Consider the following 20905-nt stretch of genomic DNA (forward strand, 5'->3'; position numbering starts at 1 on the left):
GTTGTATACACTGTCTACCTTGATTTCTACTCACTGTGTAGATAGTTTACAATGTTATCATTTTACAAAACACTTTTACGTTGTGTTTTATAATTAAATGTTCATATTTCTACGAATATTGCTTCTTAAGCTATAATCTCGGAAACTTTGAATGTCTTACAGGATTTAGTTTTCGTGATATTTGAGAATAACTTACGGAGACTTTTTCAATAACATCTTCTATCAAGGGACAAAATTGACAAAATTGAATTTTGTCTCCATTTTGTCAATTTTGTGAAACAAAATTCAATTTTGTGAAACAAAATTCAATTTTGTCAATTTATGCTCACAAAAGTTAATTTTGTGATAACAAAATTCAATTTTGTCTCATTCAATTTTGTGAGACAAAATTGACAAAATTGAATTTTGTCTCCATTTTGTCAATTTTGTGAAACAAAATTCAATTTTGTCAATTTATGCTCACAAAAGTTAATTTTGTGATAACAAAATTCATTTTTGTCACGACAAAATTCATTTTTGTCACGACAAAATTCATTTTTGTCACGACAAAATTCATTTTTGTCACGACAAAATTCATTTTTGTCACGACAAAATTCATTTTTGTCACGACAAAATTCAATTTTGTCTCACAAAATTGACTTTTGTGAGACAAAATTGACAAAATTGAATTTTGTTTCAATTTTGTTACTTTTATGAGACAAAATTGAATTTTGTCTCAATTTTGTGCGACAAAATTGAATTTCAATCTTTTGTATTTTGTCAATTTTGTCTCACAAAAGTCAATTTTGTATGCAAATTAGTTCACAGAATCCAAACTAAACTGATTTGCATGCAAAATTGACTTTTGTCGCCCAATTTTCAAATTAGGTAACAAAAGTCAGTTAAGTCTGTGTAACAAAAATGAATTTTGTCATGACGAAAGTGACTTTTGTCCACTGAAAGATAATTTTGTAGTATGTTACAAATTTTGTTAAACTGATTTCATTTTTGTTGAACAAAAGTCACTTTTGTCTGTACAAAATTTAATTTTGAGTACAAAACCACAAGAGTCCCATTCGGCTCCCCGTAGATAGACCAAGGAAAAAGTTTTAGTACAGGTGCCACATAAATCACACATTGTCAAAGATCCATGAAAATGAAGTCAATGTGAGATAAACCAATTTAAGTCAGAAAGACATGTTTAGCTGACAATCATTATACACACGTAATATAGTTTTGCTTTTGCTGATCTCATAAAAGAAACAGCCCTAACCATGAAAATTACATATTGACCAATGAACTTTGAAAAAAAAGTCAAGGTGACTCGTCAGATGAACCCTGCTAGACAGACATTTAAATCATAAAATCATTTCATTCACTAGATCTAGTTTTATCTACTAGTATTGCTAAAAGAAAAAGACAAAAACAAAATTTAACATTGACCAATGACCTGTGCAAATTAGACAAATAATAGTACACAAGACGCATAGAAAACTAATGACTATAAAGCAACACGAACCCCACCATGGGTTTGATTTCGATGCTCCTGAAGGATATGCTGATCCTGCTCCACATATAAATGTAGCACCCATCCTGTTGCTTATGTTATTACAAACCTGGTAAATAGTCCAATTCGGTAGTTCACTAATAGGTAAGTGAGAAATTAACATAATACAAATAGAAATTTGTTTTCAAGCAGTTGCTTGACATTGAAAATGAGGTCAAGTCCAACAGATATAATACAGACTTTCGTTATACATGTATAAGCCACAAGGTATGAAGCCTATAGTTCAAGTCAATTACCATATAAAATATCAAGCTCAATACAAATAGCCAACGCCGTAGGATTGTTATCTGTATCTTTCGCATGTCACAGGCACAACAAGAAAGCAAAAAGACAAGCAATGTCATGTACATCGATGACTCGCATCCTGGATTTTAGTTGTATTTGTTGATCAACTTTGGAACAAATTACTCATGGAAAAGGGACTTACTTGCAATAGACAGAACGAAAGATGTTCATTCTTTTATGATTTTTTTCTTATCCATTTATCAACTTAATATTCTAAAAATAATTTATTCAAACGCCTGTACCAAGGTAGGAACCTTCTCATTGCTTCTCTCATGTCAAAAAAAAAACATAAAACAAATCTGTTGATTTAGTTTTCATTCACAATGCAGAGCATGCTACATGTATCAAGTGTACGAATGGTAAACTATGTTTCCCTTTTGATTTTTGTTTGGTGTTTTTTATCGGTTGATTGCTGTCGGAATCGAATGCAGTTTTTTTTAGGAGGGACAGGGACCCATTCCTCTATATGGAGCTACATGAATGAGCTAGCATAAACTTTCTACATTTCCCACAACATGGAAAGGACTATTTCAATGTTTTTTACTTTAATGTTTCATTTAAAACTAAATTTTCTCTTTTGAGAATTTATCTGTAATGTTCATACACTAATTTTAATTTAAATAGTATATTATTATGAACGAGCGTCTAGTTTGAAAAATATACACTCATTGCAAGTTATTACAGGTTCCTTCGTTCTCTTTAAAAATACACCACTGTATGTCTCTTACAGTATTGTTTAAATGTTCTCCCCTGCACATAATTACTATAAGTATCCATGGATTCTTTCATTTATTTGTATGTTATAGTCTTGTAGGATGTTGATTCAATGATAAAATCCTGTTAAATAAACTGTATTAGACTCTTGGAATTCTTCATTCTGTTGCTGAAATCTAGAAATAAAATTCAGGGTACAATTTTTGTAAAATAATCATCAAATACTACGGTAACCTTACCAATCAGGGTTATTGTTGAGGGATTTAAAGATGAGTCCACACATTTCGCATTTCTGACATGTGCAATGGTGAGATTAAGGAATGTTTGTGACTGATAATTTATCATTGCAGTCTCCATGATAAACTAGAACAAGATATTTCTAATAATAACATTAACGGTACCAATTTTTCTGCACCAGATGCGCATTTCGACAATACATGTCTCTTCAGTGATGCTCGTGGCCCAAATATTTAAAATCCAAAGCGTATATAAAAGATGAAGAGCTATAATAAGTTAACCAATTTTACCCTTAAAATTAGATCTATGAATATTTTTTAGTTATTGCTATATTTTTTTTTAAACTATCCGTAGTTATGGATCGAGTATTATACAGGTGTAATACCACCATTGATTTTCCCCTATTAGTCTTTGTTAAATTTGCACTTTTCAAAAAATTGTGCAGAATTTATCTTTGTTTCAAATAAAGAAATACTTGGCATGAGTAAAGTTTTATCCTGTCCAGTTCTATAGATAAAGTTTCACATAACATTTCATTGCATATAGAAAATAACCATCATTGGAAGTTAACCAGTCAAATTTCTCCCCTTATTCTATCTGTGTACAAGGTTTAGTCACCATGTAACCTCAAGATTACAAAATTTTCTATATAAAATCACAAATAAAAAATAATGGTGTTTTGAAATACCAAAGACATATGTTTATGACACAGAAATAGTTTTACTGCAATAAAATGTAGGATTAATTACCTACAACGGTCAAATTCAAGGGAATATTTTTTTAGACCTACTTTCGTATGCAACCAGATGTGACGTACCATGATTTGGTGGTATTACACCTACACATATATATATTTTTTTTAAATTCTGTATTTTTACTGATAAATATACTCACTTTTAAAGTCAACATCACACTTTTACACTAACAGCAGCAACTGCAGGCGAGCCACAGAGTTCTGTGGATCCATTTATCTATATATCCCTATAACGATTTCTTTTTCCCTAGTTTGGTAAAATAATTAATAGATATAGGAAGATGTGGTGTGAGTGCCAATGAGACAACTCTCCATCCAAATAACAATTTAAAAAGTAAACCATTATAGGTTAAAGTACGGCCTTCAACACGGAGCCTTGGCTCACACCGAACAACAAGCTATAAAGGGCCCCAAAATTACTAGTGTAAAACCATTCAAACGGGAAAACAAACCAACGGTCTAATCTATATAAGCTCATTAGAATGCAGAGGAAAACAGTTTTTACAATTTTAGATGAGTTTTCGGACAATGATAACGGATAAAAATTTATGAATATAGCAAAGTGGGCTAAAACAAATATGACAACCAATTCTTTTAAATGAATTTTTAAAACTTTTCTGTAGGCTGATAAGACTTGAAAGAAATTATTTTGCCCAACATGCCCAGAGCATGAGGAAAATTAATTCTCTGTAACTTAAAATGCAGGAACTAAATTGTGTACAAATTAAAATAAAGTAAAAATGAAGCTTTGCTGCAGTAAAATATAAACTTGCGTAGCAACAGATCAAAATGATTAGATCTATTCGTCAACCCCCCCCCCCCCAAAAAAAAAACCATCAAATGATTGTCCCCTTAAAACAAAACAACTCTGAGAACCATTGTAGAAAAGTTACAGATTGCATAACAATTGACCCGGAGACAAATTATTAAGTGACACAGTTTTAATGGCATCATCCAGTGGCGGATCCAGAAATTTTCATAAGTGGGGGCCCGCTGACTGCCTAAGAGGAGCCCCGCTCTAGTTAAGCTTCAGTGATTCCCTATATAAGCAAGCAATTTTTTTCCCCAGAAAGGGGGGCTGCACCCCTCTAAATCCGCCTCTGACATAATTTCGGCAATTCGTAAGAGATTCACTTGTTATCGAGTTTCGAGTTGCGAGTTAAGAAAGTCGGGTTGCGAGTATTGAGTTGTGAGTAACTAAAGTCGAGTTGTGAGTTACAAAAGTCGAGTTGCGAGTTTCAAAAGTTGAGTTGCGAGTTATAATAATAATAATACATGTAATAACTCATTAGGATTAAACCAATTTTCAATAAGGCTCTCTACATACAATATCAACTACATAAATGAAACATAATAATTATTAATCTACTAATATACAAATGTAAACAATAGATCTAAATACACAAACTATAATTACAACAACAAGGTGCTCTGCGGGGCTAATCTTTATACGACCGCAGTGGTCCAACCCTGAACGGTGTGGGCAAATTTGGTCACAATATTCAAGCTTGATACTGTCTGAATTTGGATTGTGATCGAATTTTTGACATAATAAAGGTTTTGGTCACAAAATAAATGTGGCTAGAGATCTAACAAATCTACTGTACAATACTGTGCAATTGAATACCGGTATATAAAAAAGAAGATGTGATATGATTGCCAATGAGACAACTACCAACAAAAAGACCAAAATGTCACAAACATTAACAACTATGGGTCACCGTACGGCCTTCAACAATGAGCAAAGCCCATACCGCATAGTCAGCTATAGAAGGCCCCGATAAGACAATGTAAAACAATTTATGTAAAAAAAATGAACGAAAAACAACTATGTAACACATAAACAAACGACAACCACTAAATTACAGGCTTCTTCTTGAAACTTTTCAAAATTCGATTTCGAAAATTTTTGAAAAAAAAGGAATCCCTTAAAAAATTGTAAACTAACCCCCCGCCCCCAACAAAAAAAAACGTATTGAAAACCCCATTAAGCAATAACCCTTAAACTCAATCCCATCATATCCCTTGTAGGATGGAACCTTGTAGTACAATATCAGAGAGATTCTTTCACCTAAACAACTTTTTGTTTAGAAACAAGTATGGACACAGACGCAAATTGACAGTGGGGTTAAAGGTCGTTACAAATGTATTGAAAGCTAGACTGGAAATGTGTATTAACAAATTGAGTTGATGTGTAAGCGCATGATATGTCTTGATTCCTTTTATGCTTGCTTAAAGGTTGAACTATTTTGTTTTGTACAATTATTAGTCTATTTGTTTTCTCATTTCATTTGTTTAATATTTGTCATTTTAAGGTCTTTTATAGCTGACTGTGCTGTATGAGCTTTTGTCATTGTTGAAGGCTATTTGGGGACCTGTAGTTGTTAATCTTGTTTTAAATTTTGGAATGTAGCTGAAGTCAACAGACATAGACAATTCACCCAAGTTTTATAAAATGATGTGGAAGTGTTTATGTGAATAATTGAGATGGGAAATGAGGAAAGTGTCAAAGTGACAACAACCTAACCATAGAGTAGACAACAGCTGAAGGCCTCCAATGGGTTTTCAATGTAGCCAGAAACTCCTGCACTTATAGGTGTCCAAAAACTATAAAATCCCTTCTTTTTTTTAGCATATATAAAAATTCATAACACAGAAATGTATAATCTGAAATTTATTACAATCAAAAGGGACCTTAGGTCAACAGTGTAAACAATTCACCAAAGTTTAATTAAAGGTGATGGATGCATTTTTGTGTTATTGTTCAAAATTGGAAAATTCTCTCTTTTTTAAGGATAAAATCTCTCTTCATAACATGGAAATGAAAATTCTAAAATTTATAAAATCGATGTGGAGCTTATGTCAATAGATATAAACATTTCAACAAATTTTCTTGAAAGTAGGGGGAAGTGTTTTCTAGTTATTGTCTGAAGTGTGGATGATGGACTGATAGACAACAGTATACTATAATATGTTGTGTGTGAGACATTGGTATAATAAAATGGTTTCGAATGAATAATGATTAGAAACTGTTTAATGCAGTTATTGAGGGAACGACAGTGAAGAAATTCCTGAGATCAATGCGTTTGAATCCTAAGAATTCAATTTTTGTTGAAATGAAACAAAGTTCAATTTTTGACCCTTTGGATCTTAATGTAGACCAATTTGAAAAAGGGACAATCCTGTGTAATTGAATATTTCTTGCTATTGTGCAATACTGTGCAATTAAAAATTTCTTGCTATTGCACAATACTGTGCAATTGGAGATTTCTTGCTATTGTGCAATACTGTGCAATTGAACATTTCTTGCTATTGAACAATACTGTGCAATTGAAGATTTCTTGCTATTGCAGAATACTGAGCAATTGAAAATTTCTTGCTATTGCACAATACTTAGTATAATAATTTTTGACCCCGATTTGGACCAACTTGAAAACTGGGCCCATAATCAAAAATCTAAGTACATGTTAAGACTCACCATATCAAAGAACCCCAAGAATTCAATTTTTATTAAAATCAAGCTTATTTTAATTTTGGACCCTTTGGACTTTAATGTAGACCAATTAGAAAACAGGACCTAAAATTAAGAATTTGGACATGGTTAGATTTGGCATATCAAAGAAGCACAATACCGTAATTCATTTTTTTGATGAAATCAAACAAAGTTTAATTTTGGCCCCTTATTCCTTGGGACCAAAACTCCAAAATTAATCCAAACCTACCTTTTGTGGTCATAAACCTTTATAGATTTCTATTAACTTATACTAAAGTTATTGTTCAAAAACCAAAAAAAATGCTTATTTGGGGCATGTTTTTGGCCCCTAAATCCTACACTGTTGGAACTAAAATTACCAAAATCTATCCCATCCCTCCTTATGTGGCCATAGACCTTATGTTAAAATATCATAGATTTCTGTTTACCAATACTTAAGTTATAGAGCAAAAACCAAAAACAATGCTAATTTGGCCCCTTATTCCTAAACTGTTGAGACCAAAATACCCCAAATCAATCCCACCCTTCCTTTCATGGTCATAAATCTTGTGTCTAAATATCATATATTTCCATTTTACTTTTACTGAAGTTAGAGTGCGAAAACCGAATATCTTTGGATGAAGACGATGATGCCAACGTGATACCAATGTACAACCAAAAAGTTTTCAATTTTTGCGGTTGTATAAAAATGATGTCAAATCAAATTTTTAATGGAGTTTGCAACAGTAATTATTCAACTACTCATTTTAATACATCATAAAGTATTAAAGTGTAAATGTCATACAGTCATGGTGATGATGCCTCCGCTAGCATATAACGTATAAAGGTACATAAATCAAGAACTGTAAAAGTGAAGCTGCTAAAAAATGAACTTAAACCAAGTTTAGAGGTACCGGTAATAAGCATTGTATACACATTTCACTAAATTTAGTTGAGACAAACTTGAGAAATTTTTCCATTTGTGAAAGGGGATAACCCTAGAATGATAATCAAAGTGCTTGTAATCACTGAATGGCTATTAAAGACTGCTTAAATTTATCAGTTTGTAGTAAAGTGAATTTTGCATTGTATATTGTATATATAGCATTATTTTAAGTCGATTCAACTTATTTTCAGGACAGAGAAAGATAACTCCAATTTTCAAAGAAGATTTCATAAAGCAATGGTTTTAGGTAATATTAATTCAACAACCATTCTGGACAAAGAAAGATAACTCCAATTTATTGTCTTGAATCTACAAAAATGTTTGTTTTAGGCCCTCAATTCCTCGACTGTTTGCCCCATAACCCACAAAATAGACCTCAAACTTCTACTTATGGTATTAAATATTATGGTACAGTTTCAGAACAATTGAAATACTTATACACAACTTTTTGTACTGACACAAGATTAATGCTTGTTTTGGGCACCTTTAGAACCCTTATTCATAAACCTTAGGAACTATATATTTATATAACCGCCCCAAAACAATCCCAAGCTTCCTTTTATGATTATAAATATTATGTTATAATTAAATGGCTTCCTTTTTACTTATACTGAAGTTATTATCTGGAAACCATCCGTCTTGGGAAGACGACGACAGGATACCTACATGTATTTCAACTGCAAAAATTTCTGTGGTTGTATAAAAATTTCAAATATGTACAATGAAATATAGTTTCAAAATTGATAAGCCTAGATAGGCCTTTTAATATTTTCCCCACATAGTTGAAGGACCATTTACACTCAGGACCGAGTCATAAGTAGGCAGTACAGTCTACAGATGTATTAAAACAACCTAGCATCATATTGCTAGTAGTGGGAGTAGCATTCTCGGGTAAATTTGTTCTTTTTTTTTTATAATATGTTTGTATTGTACACACAATTATATACATGCAAGACTAAAATTATAAAGTACATACATGTTTGTAAATAAGACTAAAACTGACATTCAGTCTTTACAACATCTTCATTCCCAAAGTCATTTTCAAATCTGACTTCATGGTAAAATAAGATTCCATATCTACAACCAATTAAAAGGAAAAATCCCTCTGATAGACTAGCATTTAAATCCGATTTCTAAAATGGAAGCTAGGTCACCTTGGAACTTAGAACTAAAAAAAATCAAACAATATATCTGATATATTTCAAATGCATGTACATGAAATAATATAAATCTCTAAAATTCACCATATTGTTCCCTTTTTCATCTTCTGTTAGATACTGTATATCCAGTGGCGGATCCAGAAATTTTCTTAAGTGGGGGCCCACTGACTGACCTAAGAGGGGGCTCGCTCAAGTCATGATTCAGTGATTCCCTATATAAGCAACCAAATTTTTTCTCAAAAAGCAGCCCCACCCCCCTAAATCCGCCTCTGATATCAACCTCTAGATGTCTTTCAATTACATTCAGTTTAGTGTGGGTTGATCTTTGATTGTTGTACATGTTACAACCAGATTCCCGGCAGGGGGCAACTTTGTTAGACCGCAGAGGTTCAAGCTTAGATTTTGAAATAAGGGGGAAAATGTAACCTTTTCAATTTATAAAACAGGTTCAACATCATTTCTATACATATATAAACATATTGTAAATTGTGGACACACCTTCATTAAATATTCTACTTCAATTAGTGGAGGAGATCAAATTAAAAAGTTGCAATGGTTAAATACTCCAATCACAGTCTTTCCTGCTAAAATCTCATGTGTAGAATGTGATAAACGGTTTTTGGGTCTATATATTGTCCTTTATATTGAGGTTATTTTGACACAGCAAAATATAAAGAAAATGTAAACTATGATCTGAAAATTGACTTCGTTTTCCCAAAATAAGCCCACTTAAACTGAACTTTAAATGCAAAAGACCTCTAAATGGCTTACAGATATTGCTATATAAAAGATTAGTCCTTGATTATACATGTACATGATATTAAAGAATTCATGAAATTTACACTGATTCTGTCAGTTGAATGGACTAGAATGAGATAAGTTATATACATGATAGACATAAAGGTTTTTTCCAACAGTTGTGGTGTAAATTAAATTAGTTGTATTTTATGGATGATATATTTATGTATATACATGTATGTAGATCATTGGCTCTTCAACCAATGATATTTTACAATATCGATTATTTGTTTATTTTTCTAATGTTGGTATTTTTCAGCATACTAAAAATGTTTTAACACAACACGAGCACAAGCTTGATAGGGTGTCCTCACACAGGGTTTCCGCTGGCTGTCCCCATTTTCCCAATTTGCGAAAAAATAATACTTGTGGCGATAAAAATTCGTCATTTGCTAAAGAATTTGGCGAAAGAAATATATAGAAAGATTTATTTTCCTCCTTCTTGTTTATTTACTTTTTTAGAGTTTCTCGGACTTTAACTTATCAGACAATACTCGGAATTCACCTTGACCTCATTAAAATTTTGACAGAAAATCAATTATCAGCTGATTGCAATTTACAGCTATCGACAACGAAGGACTAATTAATAAAGGTGTTGATTGAATTGTTTGACAAAATGATATGGTTGAATGGCTTCCACTAAATGTCACATACAGGAGTTATTTACCACTTTTCGACTCACGTGTTTGAAGAACTCTTTTGACGTCTCCTCTCCATGTAAAGATAGTTTAGAAAAGAAAACTGTTGTTGTGACAATAAATGTTAAAGGGCAAGAAAAATCTCCGATTTAAAACTTGAATTATCCTTTGACTTTGATGTAAGTAATTGATCAGGGAGACTACTTTAAAGTCGTTTGAGTGACACGCGTGTTTCAAGCATAGTTTTACGTCTCAACTTTTTCATTTAAGATGGTCAAGATGGTGGTTATGAAGAAGGGGGGGGGGATGCATTCTGGCGTCACAATTTCAAATGACATAGGATAACATATGATCTGTCCATATACATGTATGAGGGTAGACATGGGGGTATCTTATTGAAGTATTCTTGCCAAATGAAGATTAAACAGTAATTCTTAGACATGACCATAAAAGAGGGGGGATAGGACCTTTATCGGGACTCCGGGATCGGGTGTTTTTAAGCTCGGGATTATCCCCCCTCATAAAATTTACACTTTTTTCAAGACGATTAAAAAATCAGCTGAATTTGACAAATCACACTATTTGTTTTCCAAAAATAACCGTAATTGGATGGGGGTTCTGTGTATTCACATTATTTGAACAACTCTCCTTGGGCCGAGAAAAAAAAGATCCGTGTTTCAGGTAACCTGACCGACCCTGTTTTTTAGCCCCGACCCTAACTTTTTTATTGGATCTTTCAAAAAAAATAAAATAATAATTATCAACCGACCCTGTTTTTGACACAGGCTTCTGATAAATGACATATTTTTTCTCTCTTGCTTCCTCTTGCATAGAAAGCCAGTAAAACATTTTATTAATGTCAAAAGGTATTCCAAATAGGTTAAAATCCAAGAAATTTGCACAGCAGGTGCTTCAAAAACATTGCAAATGGCCCAAGACCACAATTAATGACCCCGCTTTTTGTTGTTCACGAATGTAGTTCCTTTTAATTAGAGTGTATTTTTCCTTAATTCTTTTTCTTTCCCTTCCCCACTCATTTCTTAGATTTTATTGGGTGGAAATGAAAGATGAGAGGTAAAATAATTTTTTGGATGTTGTATTTAAACTCATTTTGATATGGAATGAGTGATTAGGCCAAGTGCAAAAAGGTCATATTTACAGTTTTCGGAACATCTCTTGACTTGTCCATAGGGGTATGGATGTATATTGGCTAAATTTGTAAAAGTGATTGCTTCAATCTTTCTGAATTTTGGATATATTTTTAGACTAGTGCTATACATAAGACACACAAAAAATTTGACAAAAGTGCATGGTGCAATTTTTTTAATGATACAAAATGTTCTAAAGAAATGATAGAGAAATTAATTGTGGTCTGTGGCCAAATGGCACACTTCCCGTTTTTGAAACTAATTATGGATCCGGACTTGGAAAAAACATGATAAATACTCAATAACTCAAATATGGAATTTTGAATCATCACCAAAAAGTATACAGATTTTAAGATTAATGTAACTAAGAAGTGTTTAAAGTTTTAAGCCATAATCAAGAATTGTTTTTGAGATACGGTGTGACATGTGAAAAAACACCCCCCTGTTTAAGTTACAATGTGCCGTAACTCAAAAAGGTTTAATCTTATTTTCACCAAAAAGTATACAGATCATGTGACCATCACAAGAAACAACTATTATATTAAGTTTCATGAAATTTGGATAAGTCGTTCTCAAGTTACGGTGCCACATGTTTACGCTGGACAGACAGACGGACACCTGACATTTGTATACCATAATACGTCCCGTCTTTGACGAACGTATAAAAAGCAGTACTAAGCGTGCATGTTACGCTAGAAACATATTCAAAGAATAAAGTTTTATAACTTCTTAATGTCATATCCAATATTTATCAAAACCTATAGGGGAGTTACATGTATCTTACTTCCTATATTTTTTCGTGGATGTCAATACACCTAATCGCTATTTATTCCATACCGGATAAATTCTAAAATTACACAACTTTTTCATCCAGTTGAAGCTATCTGGGGGCCGTTGAAACAATTCACCATGCACAATACTTTTTAAGAGACCCGTTTTAACTTATTGTAAATACTTTAAACAAAATAATTTTTTACTTCAATTTTCAATTTCGAAAAATAGTGGATCATACTCTATTAAAGTTTCTTGATGATCGCTTTCTAAAGTTTTTCCTCCCTCAGCTCTCTAGTAAAAAACCTTTATTTTCAGTCGCATGACCCAAACAGAAAGTTGTACATACAGTGTATGACTGTTTTTCCCAGACTGGACAAAATAGCGATAATTAAATAAAGTGTAATTTCCGGGATTGTTGAAAACTTGCATATTCATCACTATCTGATTTTGTGGTTTTAACGATCCAGACAGACAAATAGCAATAAGGTGTTTAGGAAAACATGACCTAAAACCTCCTTCATATAAGACAAAAAACATGGGAACTCATACTGAATGGTCTAATGTGTTCAATATGAAAATTTCAATTAAGATGGTAAAATCACAAATCAGCCGTTAATGTAAATGGACTATAAGTATGACTTTTGAGCAAATTTAAAGGGAAATGACGGGGAAGGGGCAAATTAGCTTTCAAGGGGAGCAAATGCTGTTTAAATTGGTAAGCGGGTTTTAAATATAGAGGGAAAGTGGAGTCATCTTTTTGGACTTTAGTTACATGTAAATATAACTTATGTAGACTTACCTTCTAATTCTATATAGACTATTAAAAAAAACCACACACAACTCGGAACTATTTCTAATTCACTTGGACTACTGATATGCAAACCTAAAAACAAAAACAAAAATATCATAAAATAGTGATTGAAAGATTCATAACACTTTGAAAGGATAATTCAGACACGTGTTACACGGGGAGCATGTTTGTTTACAAATAATAATGTCACGTGATCGCGCACTGACCTCGCATGCTGCATCGCCCTTACAATTCACTAATACATGTACATAACCATTTTCATGCAAACATGCAACGTGAATGTGATTGGTTATCAAATAATACAAAAATAATGCATGAACCGTTGAAGAAGAAATTGTTTCATCAAACAATCTAATTAAAATTAAATCCTTTAATTGCTCCTGTTCTGATATGTCGCGCATCAAGGATCTAACGAAACTCGATAGACAGGTCAAATCTGGTGACCTTTCGAGTCAACCAATCAGAAATAGTCTCCCAATTCTTGATGCGCGACATATCAGAACAGGAGCAATTAAAGGATTTAATTTTAATTAGATTGATTGAAATTTGATTTAATGTTATTCCAATTAAAATTGTAGAATAAGCAAGCTATCTGAAGTCCTAGATATAGGAAGATGTGGTGTGAGTGCCAATGAGACAACTCTCCATCCAGATAACAATTTAAAAAGTAAACCATTATAGGTTAAAGTACGGCCTTCAACACGGAGCCTTGGCTCACACCGAATAACAAGCTATAAAGGGCCCCAAAATTACTAGTGTAAAACCATTCAAACGGGAAAACCAACGGTCTAATCTATATAAAAACTCTACAAGCATTAGGAAATTAGCTGTAAGTGCAATTATTTTATTTACAAAAGGTTCTTGTTTACATTGGCTATCAGAAGTAGCTATATATGTAGTCTGTCTACTATATCAGACTGATTTCGAGAATCAATAAGGTATATAACCTTAAAACCATCATAAATGTAATGGTAACAGTTAAGTGTATTCATTAATTTAAATAATTACCTCTAGACAACCTTACAGATTGCACATAAGACAGCATTCTTGCCATCTTGTTAACATTTTGTAATTTCTGCACATTCTATATTGATAGCCCATGTTGTCTTGTTGCAAAAGAAAACTTCTGGTAAATATATGCATAATATAGGAAACATTTTTATATAAAAGCAAAATTCATGTAGTTGTTAAATAATTATCTTATCACTGTTATTTTGATGCACTATTTAGACAAGAACTTAATAGGTGTATGACTCTTTGAAAAAGGTCAATAATGTTGAGATTAATTTGGGGGTTATCGTCCTAACTGTTCAGGAAAAAAGGAGCGAAGAACGAGTAATTTGGATGTTTAGGACAATGCGTATATAAGGGTACGGCTCTCTGTGAAATCAATATTCAAAAAAAATATTTGGATTGATTTTAGGGGTTTTTGTCCAAACTATTTAAGAATAATAGACTAAAGTGTGTATTGCTATGCGTTTACCTTTCTACATTGGTCAGAGATATAGGGAAAGGGTTGAGATCTCACAAACATGTAAATCCCTGCCGCAGTTTAGTAAGACATCCATTATCACTTAACTAGTTCTCACTACATTGAAGACTCATTGGTGACCTTCATCTTATGTCTGCTCTATGGTCAGCTTGTTTTCACTTTAACACATTCCCCATTTCCTTTCTCAATTTTATTTTAAGCAAGGACAGAAAAACATTTGGTTTCTTGACATTGATTGGAGTATACATGCACTGTTAGTCTAGATGGATATCTTTAAATGGTACCTCAAGGTTCCATATGAAGGTTTAAATGGATTTTCTGTGTTATTTCCCTAAAATTTACCTGTTTCATTCTCCACAAGTAATTTTCTTTTCACTTTTTCAACTGTCAAACAAGTTCTTTTCCTTGGTAAATAGTATTCTCCTTGTCAGATACATCAACATTTGATTTTATCAGTTTTCTCTTGCTGCCTGTTGATACAAAAGAAGTTAATGTTAAAAATATTTCAGTTTGAAAACATAAAACTTAAACATTTCAATATTACAGTTTAAATTGGATTGAAAAACTTCAACACATTCCTCTTGAAGAAAGTAAATCATTTTTTTTTATTTGCTTTTTTGTAGAGGTTGCTACTTTTGTTGCAAAAGCAAGTTATAGCAACTCTACATATTTTCATTGGCATCGGCAAAAGTATGGCAAGACCTATGTTCTTTGGAACTGTTACATTTTTTTTTTATGAAATGTGTAGCGGCTTTGTTTTTTAGGGTCGACACTATGGTAAAATATGATAAATAACTTGTTAAATAACGTACACATATGTTGCCGTATGACTATGTAAGAGTGGGCTTATTGCCATAAAAATTGAAAAAAAATTTGTAAAAACATTAAATTTATTTATTCACAAATAACATAAGAGCAATTACATTTTATTACCATAATGAACAATTTACAGTTACCTCGACTATTTCTAGTTTCTCTTGATTTCTCATCCTGTACAAATATCTTATATTTTTCTTTAATCTGAATGTAATTTTTTTCTTGCAGCTGGGTATCTAAAATAAAAGTGATCTCATTTATATTTTCAGCTTATTTTCCTGTCATAAAAGCAATGCCATATGCAATTAAAAAGAAATAAGATGTCAGTTACCTGTTTGAAGTATGAAGACTCTCAAATTTTCTTGATCAGGTATGTTCTTTGTCCTTGACCTCATTCTCATGGTTCTGTGACTTCTTAATAAAAGGTTATTTTTTTATTGTCATTTGAAAATTCTATAATTACAAGATATCTGTACCTTTACATTAATTTAAACAGCTGAAATGTATACTTACAATTTATGGCATCCTCTTCTGTTTCAGTGCAATTTATCTCCCTTGGAAATTCATGTTCAATGCTGTTTCCATCACTCGATCCTGTGTCATCTTCTGAAAAAATTAAGAAAGAAAATTTATTATCAACGGTACATGTCTATCGTAATATTGAAATATTAAAAGAGAGATAAAAATATCAAAAGTATACTTTAACTCAAAAAAGCAACAGACAACCCAATGGGAAAACAAATCTTCACAATACACAACATAGAAAAAACACTATGGTAATCTGGACAAAATAAAAAGAATATATGTTTAAACGAAATCATCAAAATTGAAAAATGTAGCCCTTTCATCTGCTCAGTGTCATATGGCTATTTCAAAAGTAAACTTAATTAAACAAAAAATAAATACCATGTGCATTGCTCAACTTTATATCAGGGCATCTACAATGTCTACTATTCTGTCTTTCTGTTATTATTTCTTCAGGTCCACTTTGAGCTTCATCCACTGTAACAAAGAATGAAGATTAAAATCTTGCAGGTGAATGTATTTTATATGGCATTTGAAAATAAGAATGGAGGATGATGGATTATAAGACATTTTCCATTACAATCAATTTTGCAAAGTAAATGCATTATTATTGTGTGAAAACATGTTATCAACCAGCTTAATTGATTTGAGTGAAAACAAGGAACCAGTTCTTCTTTTAATTTTCTTGTTAAAATTTAGAAAGGAAATGGGGATTGTGTCAAAGAGACAACCACTAGACCATAGAACAGACAACAGGTGAAGGTGACCAATAGGTCTTCAATGCAGGGAGAAATTCCTACACTCGTAGGTATCCTTCAGCTGGCCCCTAAACAAACATATACTAATTCATTGATAATGAACTTCTTACTCAACTCCAAATTAAACGCAAGAAAGTAAAATAAGTTAAAATTATACAAGACTAACAATGGCCAGATGCTCCTGTTAAATATGTTTCATTGAACTAGTTGTACATGTATCAACATTTTTCACATAGGAGCATTATGTTTTTCGTGCAAAGCATCTGTATGTCGCGCTTCATATTAACTTTTTAGTCAATGTAGTTTTTAATGAAGTTGAAATCCAATCATCTTAAAACTTAGTACACTTGTGTCATGACATATGATCTTTCTAATTTTAATGCCATTTTAAAGTTATGACCCCAAACTTTTGGTCCACTGAACATAATGTGTTGGTGTACTATGGACACAGTCTTATTTTCTCTTATTCACATCAAACTTTGTTAAAAAAAAAGTCTTTTATTTTTTAGACCTCATTTAAATCAATGTATTATTGTATATATATTAATTCAAAACAGTAGAAAGGTATACATACAATTTATATCGTCCTCTACTGTTCAGTGCAATTTATCTCCCTTGGAAATTTATGTACAATGCTGTGTCCATCACTCGATCCTGTGTCACCTTCTGGAAAAGTAAAGAAAGCAAATTTATTATCAAAGGTACATGTATATCGTAATATTGAAATATAAAAAAAGAGATGAAAAAAACACCATAAGTACAAAACTCGCAAGTTATAATAAAACTGACAGCGCAATGAGGAAAATTGAAAAACAATGCGCCAAAAAACTACTTAAACACAACATAGAAACACGCTCTTGAAATCTGGACATTATTATTTTTTGGAATTGATATTGCAAATCATTATAATTAATAAAGGTAGATTTATGGTATACCCCAACTTTGATTGTCCAATCACAGTACCAACTCTGCAAATTTGGGGACCGATTTGCAATTCAATGGTTAGATGGCTTAACCATATAAAGAAAACTTGGTGATTAATTTTATATATATTATATGCCAAAAAATTAAATGCTTATCATTTAAGTTTGTTTTAAGAATTATTTTTTCAAAGGAGTCTTTTAAGAGGAAATAACTCTTTCTGTTAAAAAAAATATACTGGACTAATAGGGTTGTTTTTGTGTGTTTTTTACTTGTAGCAAAAATATGCGACTACTACAAAAGTACAGTAAATTTTGGAAAAAAAATAAATACCATGTGTATTGCTCAACTTTATATCAGGGCATCTTCTATTCTGTCTTTCTGTTATTATTTCTTCAGGTCCACTTTGAGCTTCATCCACCGAAACAAAGAATGATGATTGAAGTCTTGCAGGTGAATGTATTTAACATGGCATTTGAAAATAAGATTTAATGAAGAGGATTTTTTAATTACTTTCTTAAACTATCCTGTATTTTTACCAAACTTGGACAGAAGCTTCTTACAATGAAAAGATAATATCAAGAGGATTTTTTTTCCTTTCCCTCATTTATGTTGAATCTTGGGTTTATAGCAAAAGTAGGCGAGACACTGGTATCTGCAGAACCTTTTCAAACTTTTCTTTTTAGAAACAAACTTAAAAATTTTGTATATTCAACTTTTTATTTAAACTATATATTATTCTTTAAATCAAACGGTCAGGATTCTACTTCTTCAAAATTTTCCAAATTACTCAAGTTTATTTTCACAATCGTAGAAATGGAAGCCATTGTAGGTATGACGTGCTGCCAATTTTGCTCTTGAAAACCGATAAATTTATCCATATAGCACCATTAAGATCCTTATATGTCAGTTGTATTTTAAAAGACAAATGTATCTTCTAGCCAATGAGCATTAATTAATGATCTTGTCTGCATTGATTCAACTTACAACTATTGTCTGATCAGTTGTCAGGTCAAATTTTTGAAAATTCTTAAACATTTAAAAAAAAAATTCTTATTAAATATTTCTTGGAAGGGCATACACACATTTTCAGTGGTTGAAGATTATAAACCCTAGTTATCATGCACAAAAAAGATATATTCAAAAGATATGCATTTTCATTATCCAACTTAAAAGACTGTCTTCAAGAACTTTTAGTAAAAAAAATAGCTATTCAAACACACCTACTCTGTTTTTTTGTTCATTAGACATGTTAGATAGGTATTTCACTTGCAAATTATTATTGTGTTATTTTAATTCAAAACAGTAAGAAATGTGTGTTACAATTTATAGCGTCCTCTTCTGTTTCAGTGTAATTTATCTCCCTTGGAAATTCATGTACAATGCTGTTTTCAACACTCGATTCTGTGTTGTCTTCTGAAAAAGTAAAGAAAGCAAATTCATCATAACTGGTAAGTCAGTTTATGGGAGGCTATGTCTCTCACACATATTTAATCCCAGCTACATTCTTTATGTGCCTGTCCTAAGTGAGCAGTCTGTAGTTCAGTTGTTGTTGGTTCATCATGTTCATATGCATCATATTTATTTTTTCATAAGTTTTTTTTTAAGCCTTTATATCTGACTATCTGTTATAATTTTCTTTATTTGACCTTTGGAAATCATACCACATCTCTTTATTGTTATATAAAAACAAGAATGGGTCCATAGAAAAGAGGGAAGTAAGATACGAAAGGGACAGTCAAACTCATAAATCTAAAACAAACTGACAAGGTCCAGGTTTGTGTTCAGCACTGATGTTACTTTTCCATTGACATCATAGATTTTTTAGTTTCATGCAAGGTACTGTAAACTTGTTAGTTGTAACTTTGGCTATGATATTTTTCCATTTTTCATCTAAATATGCATACTCTTTTTTCAGATTAGATGTGGTGAAATGATGTAAATTAGGTCCACAGTCTTGTGAATGATTTTCATTTGGGCCATCTAAAAATTCAACATGACCTTCTTATGTCTTCCACCATACATTGATACCAACTTCAAGAAAATCAGAAATTCTTTGACAGTGTGCCTGTATTAGACGGTGTCTTGAAGCAATCAACTGACCGGCAATTATGGAGTTTCCTCTAGGAGGAAGCAAACGAGATCCTGATGTTTAAAAGAATCAAGTTGGTCTTCACTGTCCTGCTTTGCTAAAAATCTCAAGACACAGTTATCAACAACATATCTGGCTTGTCGGTTACTGGTTCTGACAGAGATAGATCTAAGATCTCCAAATGTCCTTTCCTGGTTTTCTGGAAGAAGGGACCTTAAGCAAAATAGTCGATACATTTCAGGAAAATTAACTGTGAAGCTGTGGAAGTGTGAGCCATAACATTTTCCTTTTGTAATTTTCTTAGGGTTGATGATGACATATTTGATCAAAATGGCAAAAATAAAAGCATTGGTTATATAATCGTAAAACCTGCTTTTGTGTCCTTTCATTTGAACAACTGTAACAAATGTTAATGATTTCTACAAGGCTGTTGCATATTGTCAGGATGTCAGCATTAACAAGACCATTTTCGTAATTCATATTAGTGAAGTGAGCTAGCTTGATAGCGTATAGGCGTGCATTGCTGGCTTTCAATTCATTTTTGTCACCCACAGTAACTTCAAAGAACCTCAGGTATTCTTTTTGAATGTTGTCATCAAGGTGGTATGGCAATTCAGTTATCAAGTTTTGAACAACATTCACAATGTCGTGAAGTGGCTCACAGTTGGAAATTTCATATTGTTCTAAATTTTCGGTGGTACATGTATTGTCAAAATTGGGACAAAACAGGGCAGGTGGTCTCTGTATTCCATGTAGTGTCTCTGTAAGAAGTGTTTTCAGTTCAGGTTTTTTTAAGTTGTGAATATCAAGGTTTCTGTAATCTAGCTCATCAGTAAGAGTTTTCTTGGTTAAATCTACAAAAGGGGTTGATGTTGTTCTGCATGTTGAAAGTTTTCCACAGAGTACCAGCTTTAAAAAGATCAAGACGTTGCTGTAAAGATTGAGTTTTCTGGATAAAAGCCGCTTCAAAATTTGAGTGGTTCACTGCAGCATTGGTTATTGCCTCCCCTTTGCTGTC

The 20905-nt window shown here is 32.2% G+C and overlaps 1 long non-coding RNA gene across 1 annotated transcript; it reads right to left on the minus strand.

The window, feature by feature from the left end:
• Positions 1-2605: 2605 nt before the first annotated feature.
• LOC139502229 (uncharacterized) lies at positions 2606-3778 on the minus strand. Its single transcript, XR_011658750.1, has 2 exons — positions 3677-3778; positions 2606-2721 (listed from the first exon to the last, which is right to left on the minus strand). It is a non-coding gene; the product is annotated as an uncharacterized lncRNA (long non-coding RNA).
• Between the last annotated feature and the right edge of the window lie 17127 nt (positions 3779-20905).

The sequence above is a fragment of the Mytilus edulis genome, chromosome 13, assembly GCF_963676685.1.
Source record: "Mytilus edulis chromosome 13, xbMytEdul2.2, whole genome shotgun sequence".
Classification (NCBI taxonomy): Eukaryota; Metazoa; Mollusca; class Bivalvia; order Mytilida; family Mytilidae; genus Mytilus; species Mytilus edulis.